We start from the raw sequence: 9,322 nt of genomic DNA, 5'->3' as shown, positions 1-9,322 counted from the left end.
TTCCCTTCCTGGAATCTGAGGAAACCCCCAAACACTGGCAGTTTTCCGCTTTCCTTCTGTCGCTCCAAGTAATCCCCAGGGAAGCCCGGCTCGGTGTTCCCCTCCCCCACCCTGCACTACACTCAACCCCTAGGATCGCCGCTCTCCAGGACCTTTGCCCTTCATGGCAGGTACCTGCGCGCCTAGCAGCGTGTGGGGGTGGGGGTGGAGGGGCTGCAGCCAAGGTAGGCGGAAAGGGAGGGTCAAAGAGGCGGAGTGCCCCCCTTGCAAAAATACCAAAACTACCGTAAATTCCACAAAAATTAAACTCCACCTCGCTTTCCGAATCTGTCGCCTCCCAAATCCTGTCTGGAGAGGGGCGGGAGGGGTGGTCGGGTCGTCCCCGGAAAGGGGGATTGTGCGCAAATGTACGCCCGCTCCTCTCATTTGTTAGCTGATTCCGTCTAAAAGTTCGCTATTTATAGGCTACTTGCGGCAGCCCGAATCCCCGTGCCCGCTCTCCTGCGCGAAGTGCGCGAGGTCCCCGCGGCGCCGAGCGGCCTGTCTCGATTGTGTCCCGTGATTTGTTTTGTTTTTGTTTCTGCCCTCGCACCGCAGGCAGCCGGGGAGAAGATCTCGGGGAGTCCCGAAACCACCCACCCGCAGTAGTTGAGAGCGGCTCTGCAGTCCGACCATGTGAGTCCGCGCTTGACCCCGCTGGGCGCTCGCGGGTGGCAGACGCGGGGGAGGCGCTGCGGCTCCGCCGCCGCGCCCGCGCCCCTAGGGCTTTCCTCCGCCTGTGCCCCGGCCCCTGCGACCTCCAGCTCCGCTCAGCGCTCTCACCCCCTCTGATTTTTCTCTTCTGTTTCTCTCTTTCCTTGCATCTCTGACTCTGCCCTGCTCTCAACTTCCAGCTGAGTTTGCATCTGGGCACAAAAAGAGACAGCACTGGCCTTTACGCGGGAGGCGGGGTGGGCTGGGCGTGTGTGTTTCATCAACAGGGAAATTGTGTGGGGCTGAGGGCGGGGGAGGGGCGTGATGGAGCGGGTCTGGAGCGCGGCCCCGCGCGCTGGGGGAGGGGACTAGGAGCGTTTGGATCCAGACCTTTCCTTTTGCCGTGGCACGGATCGCGGGATGAGAGTCAAGTGCTCGGGAAGCCTCGCCATTTAGGACCCTCCCTCTGCGATGCTGGGACAGATGTCTTAATCAAAATCTCGGAACCACCCCAGTAGAAAGGAGGGAAGGACGTGGGTACAGGATAAGGCTAGCTGGGAAATAGGGTCAGCGTCAGTTCCCTAAATTCCACGTAGCACTGGGCGTTGCGATGCCCCCTTTTCCCCAGCGGCTGCGGACAGGACTCGCTTGCGCAGACCGCAAAGGCGCAGGCGGATCTCGGCGGTCCGTGGGCCTTGCCCTTGTCCTGTTTTTTTATAAATGCCAGAACCTTGGAGGATGCCTATGTGTTTCAGAAGTGAGACGTCAAGAGGGCGGGGAGCCGCGCGGGCAGGAGTGTTTCCCGAGTCCCCGGCACGAGAGGCTCGAGAGGCGCGAGAAGCGCTCGGCGCGCGTTTATGGCGCGGGGAACGGCTGTGCGCGCGGAGCCGCCGCCAGGCCGGCTTTCTCGCAGGCGCGCGGCCTCAGGCGTGAGACTCGCGCCCCACAGGTCCAACCGCCCTCCTCTCCCCGGGCCCCGGAACCGTGGCACGACGTGCGGGGGCGGGGGCGGAGGCGGTTGTGACTGAAAATAACCCGGGGCTCAGATCCGTTTGGCCGAAGGACAGAGCCCCAGAACGGAGGTGGGGAGGAGTTAGGAGCCAGTGAGGGGAGAATTGCGGCCTCCCCTCTCTCGCGCGCGCGCAGGGCCCCGCGCCCTCGCCGGCTTAACTTCTTACCCGCCTCCAATTTCTGCTCTCACAGTGGATGTCACACTTGCAATCCCCCTGTGGCCACATCTCCAAAGCGTTCAGTCGGCCGCGTGGCTAGACTGGTGGGCAGCGAAGAGCCAAGACGGGTCTATGGCAGTGCCCGGGAGAGGGGACCTCACTGTCCAGCGTGCGTGCACCCAGAGTTCCCTGGCACAGAGGTGGGGGAGGGGTCTGATCCCAGCCCACGTCCCTGCTTCTCTCCAGACCTGGCCCTGCAGGGACATTCTGGTTCTGACAGGACGGGGGCCGCCCACACCCGGCCCAGAGCTGTCCCGATTCTCACCCCTGCCCGCCCAAGACAACTTTCAGGAACTCAACTGCCAAGTTAAAAGCAGAAGAAAGTTTCTGCTACTCTCCCTGGGCCACATGAGGGGTTATGGGTAGATGTCAAACTTAATGCAACTCTGCACCAGAAACTAGCGGTAGGGACCGGTAAATGTCCGCATTCGGGGCCTGGGGGAGCGACGTCTTAGTATCTCCCCCTCCCCACCCCACCCCACTCCCGACCGTAAATGCCACTCTGCTGTCCCGTGGCGCGTTTTCTGAGCCTCTCCTCTTTACGCAAGTCTTAAGAGGAAGACAGGGAAGGAAGGGGAGAATGACGTCAAAGAAAGGTGGAAAGGGGCAATGAGAGAAAAAAACGCGCAGTAAAGGGACCGGTATGGTCAAAAAGAATGACCTCTAGCTAGCTGTTTTTTTCTCCTAGTCCCCCTTGAAAAGAACACACACCGCGGCGTTTGGAGGCCGGTGGAGGTGCCCAAGACAAGAACCCCCAGCCCAAGTTCTCTGGCCTCGGCTGGCTAGTGGGTGGATCAGCTCACACAGTGACTCACTTGAACTCAGCCTCCTCCGCTCCTGACCCTCAGCTACGTTCAAATACTCTGTCCCCAGTGTTCTAGGACACGCGCCACTCAGAAGCAGGTCAAAGATGGAAAAGGCCCAGCTTGTCTTTCCCAACCCTGGCGGTTCTACTTTGGCATGGAATCTGGGGCCTGAAGGTGGGCAAGGCCCCCCAGGCTTTCAGACTGGACTGTGCTGGGAAAAGGGGGCTCACCCAGCAGATTGTGCTGTTAGGAATTCTGGGAGCCGGTAGGGCTTTTTTCTGGTCTCTAATGGGCTCTTAGAACTTGGCAGGTTCCTTGGCTTAACGAAGTAAGATGAACTTGCCTTAAGCTCTGGTTTAGCCCTCTCCTCTGCTGCTGTGCTGCAGGGTCCTTCTTGTTCTGTCTCTAGGCTTCAAGTTATTTTTTGTCCCAGTCCTTCTGTGCTCTGCCTCTGCTCAGTGGCCTGCAGCCCCCCCTGGGGCTTTACCTACAGGGGCTCTGGATAGGAAGGACCCCGAGTTTTCCACCTGAGTGTGAGTGAAGATGACTTTCCACCCTCCAGACAGAACTAGAGAGTTCTGGGCCCAAACTTTGTGTATGGAAGGAGGTGAAGGCAGAGAAAGAGGAGGCCTTTTTGTTTCCAAATGTACTAGTGAACAGAAGAGATACCCTTTTCTCCAAAATAGCTCATGTTTTCAAGGAACTGTGAAAGTGGCAGGATAAGGGACTGTCCTCTTCAAATTCTTTGGGTCTGTGACCTAGAAGCCTTGAGAAGAGGCCACAAGCAGGGAAACAATGCAGAGGCAGGGTTTGGCAGAGGTGGCCCACTTGGGAGCAAGGCCTTGCCTTTCATAGATGGCCTTAGATCACGGTTATAAATGGTGTCACCGTTTTATGAATAATCAGTTGGCAGTCCCTAAATCATGTTTTCATGGTGCCATGAGCTGCTCTGTCGCAAGGGTGAGATCACCCTGAACGCTCCCAGAGGAAGAGAGTGTTATGAGCCCTAAAACTTTCAGCTGCACTCTGCCAGCCCCTGTCTTCTTAAGCCCCACCTTTAGTCCCTTGTCTGCCCTCCTGTTCTCTCTACAGCAAAGCTGGGTCATCTGGGGACTACGGTGGTATTAGAACCCATACCAGTTCCCCCTCTCCCTGTCCCCAGACAGAGCTTTGACTGGAAAAAAAAAACAAAACAAAAAGCAGAACAAGAAAACTGTTTGCTGTGTGTGGATGGATGAAGGCAATAGCCACTTTTCTCAAAAGCTGGAGCAGCTCTGTTCTCTGTCACCCCGAACAATCTTTCTTGGGTCAGAAGCCCCAGGACTCCAGCTGTGGGGTAATTCCTAACCTGTTCTCCCTCATAGAGACTCCTTTTACTAAGAAGTGAGGGTTTAGAGGATTGGAGTACAGTCTCCATCAGGATTCCATTTGATCATTAAATTTACACAGATCTGGGAATGGACCCCAGGCCTGAAAGGGAAATGGAGAAGGGGAATTCGCGAGAACCAAAGGAAGAACCGAGTGATTCTGTTTGACAAGGAATTTCCATGACCTCAGTGCTTTCCTCCAGATGTCTCATCCTTTAACTTCATTTCCCCTCTTATGTGAAGAAACAGAACTCTCAGTTCAGGTGACTGTTTTGGCCAAATGTTCAGATACATATTCTGGCTGAGTGTTGTTAAAAATCCGACCACTGAATACATAAAGCGCTCCTCTGCCTCACCTAATTTTGACATAAAATATAAGCATTTATTTCCATCAAATTCTTGTTCACCTTCAACAGGTTGCTTTTAGTTTCTGTATTTCTCAAATTTCCTTACAATAACAGTACATGAACCAGATATGTTCAGCTTCTATGAGACAGGATTATTCCCACTACAACTCTCCAGGTACTTCTGGTTAAAACTGCCTTTGCTTTTCACCTGAATGAGACACATACTTGAGATGGAAGTGAGTTTCTTTGTTTTAAACTTGAATTATTTAAATGCCTGCTCTTTTCCCTCCTCCTGCCTATTTGGAATAAACCTGGTCAGATTAACATTTAAATAGTTCCCTCATAAAAGGTAAATGTGCCTTTTTAATACAGAATTTTTCTTTGAGATTAAAAAAAAATCATGGCGTATGTTAAAAATTATTTAACATAAGTTCAGTAGATTGTATCTGTGAAATTCATTGACGACGAGATTTCTTTTCAGAACTTTGTGTGTGACTTTGTCATGCTGCTTTGTAGTTATATCCTCCCATCTAACTGAATCTGCCATCAACTGCTTATTAACAAGTATATATTCAAATTAGATTTTTTCCCAGCTTAAAGTTATTTTTCAACATTTTCCATTGTATAACCTAGTTGACAGGAAGGTTTGAAGGACAGAAAAATTAAATTTTTAAGCATATGGTATATTCTTCTGAATATAATCTATTTTATAGATTTATAATCTATTTTATTCTATCTTCATATAATCTATTTTATGGTTAACATTTAAGTAGTAAAAAAAGACATTTCTTCTTGGGAGAAAATATAGGTCTTCTTTTTGGGGGAGACTTACTAATTAGTTTTTTCTTAATGTTCTTTATTTTTTCTATTAGATATATCAATGTTCTCTTTTCGTTTGTCTCATGTTGATTAATGATACAAATTACTGATTTATCGGGGCAACTGGGTGGCTCAGTTGGGTGAGCTTCTTGACTCTTGATTTCAGCTAAGGTCATGATCTCGTAGTTTGTGAGATCAGGCCTTACATCAGGCTTTGTGCTGACAGTGTGGAGCCTGCTTGGGATTCTCTCTCTCCCTCTCTCTCTGCCCCTCCCTGTTTGGGTTCTCTCTCTCTCTCTCTCTCTCTCTCTCTCTCAAAATAAACATTAAAAAATACTGATTTTTGATAAATCATAAACCTCCCTTTACCAGAGTCATCAATATTCTCTTATTTCAAATTAAACATTTTAATGTAATTTAGAAGGGAGAAGGTTCCCACATATATTCGTTAACCAGTGATAGCCAAATTTGCTAAAGTTTTGATAAGAAACGCAGCATCAGAAAAGAAGCTTCTACTGACAAACCGACAAACCAAAAATGTTGTTCAAGGGCAAAGGGCTAATGATAAATGGCACCATGAAATGAAGGGAATAAGGACACGTTGTCAGGCACTGACCTACATGCAGTCTTTTGCTCCTTAATATCATTTGGGTGATACATTGTGCGCAGTTGCTTTGTATGGGAAGATGGTTCTTGCTTTTCCTGTTGAGGGTTCAAGCCAGTATTTTTTTTTAATGAGATAAAATTCCAGATATCATAAAATATTTAAACCATTTGCAAACATATAACGTAGCTCATTAGATTCACAATGATGTGCAGCCAACACCACTGTTTAAGTCCAGAGCATCGTCATCACCTGTACCCATTCAGCGGTCTGCCCATTCCTCCTCTCCTCACAACCACTCACCTGCAGCCTATATGTATGGATTTGCTTGTTCTGGACATTTTATAATTGAGATCGTTTAGCATTGGGCCTTTGGTTTCTCGCTTCGTTACTTAGCACAGCGCCGTCGAGGTTCGCCCATGTTATAGATGTTTCAGTGCTTCACTTCTCCTTCTGGCTGAATGATCCTGGATTTCATGGATATACCACATTTTGTTTATACAGTCCTCTGTTGACAGACATTCGTGTTGTTTGCATTTTTTGGGCGTTATGAATAATGCTGCTGTGGACATACGTTTACAAGGTTTTGCTCGGATGTACGTTTTCAGACCTGTTGGGGATAGTCAAATTCCTGGGTCGCATCATAATTCTGTGTTTCGCTTTTTGAGGAATCCCCACACTGCTTTCCAGTGTCTGCACAATTGTAGAGTCCTACCATAAATGTCTGAGGGTTCTAGTTTCTCTACATCTTCACCAACATTTATTCATTTTTTTATTTAAAAAACAGTCATAGCCACCCTCGCGGGTGTAAGTGGTATCTCACTGTGGTTTTAATTTGCATATTTGCCATGACTGATGATGCCAAGCATCTTTTCATGTGCCTGTTGTCCATTTGAGTGTTTTCTTCGGAGAAAGGTCTATTCACTGCCTTTGCTCATTTTTTTAATTGGGTCGTTTGTTTGTTGTTGAATTGTAAGAGTTTGTTAAAATTTTATTTTTTTTTTAACGTTTATTTTTGGGACAGAGAGAGACAGAGCATGAATGGGGGAGGGGCAGAGAGAGAGGGAGACACAGAATCAGAAGCAGGCTCCAGGCTCTGAGCCATCAGCCCAGAGCCCGACGCGGGGCTCCAACTCGCGGACTGCGAGATCGTGACCTGAGCCGAAGTCGTACGCTCAACTGACTGAGCCACCCAGGCGCCCCATGTAAGAGTTTGTTATATACTCTGAATATTAGATACTTATCAGGTATATGACTTGCATACATTTATATTTTCTCCCATTCTGTGAGTTGTTCACCTTGATAATGCCCCACAATTCATAAAAGTTTTGAATTTTGATAAAGTCCAATTTGGTAGTAGTTGTTTTTAACAACAGGTGCATTTCTCCTCCGTGAGGAGACTCAGTCTTAAACACAACACAAAACAAATATTCAAAACTCCATACCCTAAAAAAAGAGAAGACTCTTCTGTAATGCCCAGAGAGCAGCTTTGTGAAATGCAGGTTATCAGGCAGTAACATAAAGTTACTGCTGTTCAAGGGAAGGAAACAGCTACAGCTACACTGACCTTTTTCTTTGAAGAAGTCCTGAGTTATTCAGATAAGATGTCTACCCTGCTGAATGAGATCTTTGATCTCAAGAAGACAGTAGGTGTTTTTTAAAAAAATATCATTATCGAATCCATCTTCCAAGAAATTTTAAATAGTCTCCTCTGTTTAAATAACATTAAACATCTGCCTTAAACCAACAACAACCAGGAAAATGAAAGAAAAGGTTGACAGGGTGTTCCTAACTTAGCAGTTTTTACACACAGCCACACACGGGCCTGTGGTCAGGTGATGTATCTGTAAAGCCCCTGGGAGAAAGGTCTTAGAGTCAGAGGAAAGAGAAACTAAATTATTGCAATGGAATTTAAAAGCAAAAATTAATAAAAGAGGAGGAATATAAAGGGACATTATTGAATGTAAAGGTTTTGATTATTCTCTCAAATTGGTTGGTTTTGGGTAATTAACATTTGGGTTAAAAAAAACCACACAGGGGGTTGAATCAGATCTTCATTTTATTTCAGTATTTAGTTATTGAGTAAGAGGGTTTATGATGAACACTGATTGAGACATCTCTGGTTCTGTCCATCAGAAGTATTGGACCAGATTTGTACATCTGCCATTTTAAGGGACACACTGTTGGGTAAATCACTGCACACTAAGCGTGCATGCCCAGGGTTCCTGCGTGAGTCACGTGCATGGCTGTCATCCTGAACAGTCCTGAGGGTTCTGAGGGAGACTGTTTCCTTGTCTACAGAGTCACATGTTTATCCACCAGTTATGGTGGGGAAAGATGGGATAACATGAAAATTATAAGACATTTTGAAGTTTAAGTGTGAGCTTCCTTTTTTATGTGGCACTTGCAATGTTCCAGATATTATCCTAAGATTTAATGCATATTAAAAAAAAAGTTCTCAAATAACCCTGTGAGGTCGATACTTTCCTCCTGTTACAGATGAGAAAACCAAGCCCAGAGGTTTTGTATAACTTGCCCAAGGTCATGGAGCTGATAGGTGGCAGAGTTAAGTTTTGAATGAAGGCAGTCGGACTTGAGAGTCTGTATTCTTACTACTATATTATGCTGCTTACATCTAAAATCTAGAGATTTCTGATGAAAATTGGAGTCTGATTAATGGATTCAGCAAATGTTTATTGGGTACCTATTACAGGCCCGACTTTTCTGGAAACATTGGAAGGTCTAGGAATGCCAGGGCGGCATTCCTGCGTTCTCCCACAGCAATAATCTGCTGGAGTCAAGCTGTCACTGCCATCTTTTGATGGGGTCACCAAACTTGGCTTGATTCATTTACTTGGTTACCTGCGTAAGCCCTGTAATCAATCACATTTGTTCCTGCTAACATAAGACTGCTAATAGGCACGGGAAGTAGATGGCAACCAGAACATTAAGCACAAAGGCAATAATAAACAATAGAAAATAAACATTATGGCATGAATTCAGTTCTCCAAATTCACTTGCTGCTCTCGTCAACCACAGGTCGATGAGCCAACGAAGTTTGTTGGGTATCCACTGAGTGCTTGAGCTATGGGAAAAACATTTAAAAATTTAAAGTTTAGTATCAGAAGGGCAAGAAAAGCCAACACACACACACATACACACACACACACACACACACACACACACACACACACACAAATGACAACAAATTAATATATAGGATATAGAGTAATACACTAATTAGAAATTATTAATAGTCTTTGAAGCAGAGATCTTTCAGTGATCATTTTTTTCTTTCTTATTTTATATATGCAAGATGGATAATAAGCAATATCAGATCTATTCCAAAGGACAGGCTTCAGAGTATACTGCAAAGTTGGGAAACAATCAACCCTATTTCTAGTGTTTTCAAAGGATTCTTTGTGGGGCGATTGAGCAGTTTTCATAGCAATTATCC

The 9,322-nt window shown here is 46.7% G+C and overlaps 1 protein-coding gene across 1 annotated transcript in view; it reads left to right on the top strand.

The window, feature by feature from the left end:
* The first annotated feature begins 510 nt into the window (after nucleotides 1–510).
* Nucleotides 511–9,322, top strand: part of ESRRG (estrogen related receptor gamma) — a 625,896-nt gene continuing 617,084 nt past the window's right edge. The window contains exon 1 of the mRNA XM_060644356.3: nucleotides 511–675. The gene's annotated coding sequence lies outside the window, so the exon portion shown is untranslated. The remainder of the gene's footprint in view (nucleotides 676–9,322) is intronic.

The sequence above is a fragment of the Panthera onca genome, chromosome F1 (assembly GCF_046562875.1).
Source record: "Panthera onca isolate mPanOnc1 chromosome F1, mPanOnc1 haplotype 2, whole genome shotgun sequence".
NCBI classification, from domain to species: Eukaryota; Metazoa; Chordata; class Mammalia; order Carnivora; family Felidae; genus Panthera; species Panthera onca.
Note: the sequence above shows the minus strand (reverse complement) of the source record. Positions and strands in the feature narration are given on the sequence as shown.